Source organism: Carassius carassius, chromosome 22 (genome assembly GCF_963082965.1).
Source record: "Carassius carassius chromosome 22, fCarCar2.1, whole genome shotgun sequence".
NCBI lineage: Eukaryota > Metazoa > Chordata > Actinopteri > Cypriniformes > Cyprinidae > Carassius > Carassius carassius.
Window position 1 is genome coordinate 25,618,711 of NC_081776.1, and position 1,634 is coordinate 25,620,344.

The 1,634-nt window shown below is 37.4% G+C and overlaps 1 long non-coding RNA gene across 1 annotated transcript; it reads left to right on the forward strand.

Moving 5' to 3' along the window:
- The first annotated feature begins 946 nt into the window (after nucleotides 1-946).
- Nucleotides 947-1,398, forward strand: LOC132099156 (uncharacterized). Its single transcript, XR_009423028.1, has 3 exons — nucleotides 947-1,048; nucleotides 1,139-1,192; nucleotides 1,288-1,398. It is a non-coding gene; the product is annotated as an uncharacterized LOC132099156 (long non-coding RNA).
- The last annotated feature ends 236 nt before the right edge of the window (nucleotides 1,399-1,634 follow it).

A 1,634-nucleotide genomic window follows, 5' to 3' on the forward strand; every position in this document is an offset into this window, starting at 1 on the left:
TTATATGCTGCGCGCCTCGTGAAAAGTATGACGAGTACAAAATGCTGCGCCACGCAGCAGCCGGCAGGAGATTTAAAGTTGCGCAATGCAGTAACCGGCGGCAGATGTAATGTTGCGCGTGCAGCATCCGGCACAAATGGGTTAATCTCAATGAGTTTTAACCTGGTTAAATAAAAGAACTGAGAACTGTTAGTAGTTAAAAGAGTAGAACAGATTACATGGAAACTCTTTAGTCAAGTCAAGACCATGTTCTTATAATGGTCCTCATAAAACAGGGTCCTCGTATCACAGGTGTAAACACACACACGCAATGTGACATCAGGACCATGTTCTTATAATGGTCCTCATAAAACAGGGTCCTCTTATCACTGGTGTAAAAACACACACACAATGTGACATCAGGACCATGTTCTTATAATGGTCCTCATAAAACAGGGTCCTCTTATCACAGGTGTAAACACACACACACAATGTGACATCAGGACCATGTTCTTATGATGGTCCTCCTAGAACAGGGTCCTCGTAACACAGGTGTAAACACACACACAACCTGACATACTGGAATGAACATGGATCTAATGTAATACATACAAAATCACTAACATTAACTTGAAACACTTGAAAATTTAAATATTGATTTGAAATATTGTAATCTTACTTGTAAATTACGTTGATAAAAGATTATAAAATAATTTAATATATATGTTTAAATCAGTATTTTATGCACATTTATTGTCACAGATGTCTAATTTGATGTTATTTTCTAGACTCTTAGTGTGGTTAAACCGTCCACTCTTGAAGTCAACGATAGTCAGAGACGAAGAGAAGGTACTGCGATTGATTGATTGATTGATTGATTTAATATAAATATTTTTTTTGGCATCATACCTGAATAAGTTTTTTTGCTTGGGTAACTCATTTATAACATAACATAATTATTTTATTTTAATTTTATTTTTTGATTTCATGTTTTCAGCTGACCGTTGTCAGTGATCAGTCAGTGTTTATGGACTCCAGTATCTGTGCAGCCTCTGAAGGACTGAAAAAGGTAATTCATTATCAATTTGTACAGTCCCTGAATCCTTTGTCTGCAGTAGAATGTTTATTTATTTTTTTAATTCTGTTTCCTTAATTTCAGGTGACTCTGAAGAAGGACCGGTTACTACTGGATGATCAGGACTGTGTTGAGAAAGTAATAAAATCTGCATTGCATATTTTAGGAAACATTAGATTGATGTTGTAAGAAATCATCTCTATGTGAGCCTTGCTTTTTTTCATTATTTTCAGATGTCACCTGTCAAAGAGCATGTGTTGAATGATGAGCAGAGCTTTTGTGCCCCCCCTGAAGGAGTTTTCACATGTTTCGGATGAACTGTTATTTCAGTGCAACAGTGAATGCTCTGAAGTCCATGTCTGCATGGGCTGTGATATACTTAGCTGTTACCAAATGCATGTAATTTAATTACCTGTTTTCACTTTCAGTAAAATTAGTCGAAGTCTGAATCAGGGGTGTCCAGACTCGGTCCTGGAGTGCCAGTGTCCCGCAGAGTTTAGCTCCAGCTTGTCTTCACACACCTGTACTGGAGGTTTCTAGTATTATCTGCTTCAGGTGTATCTGGGGTTGGAGCTAAACT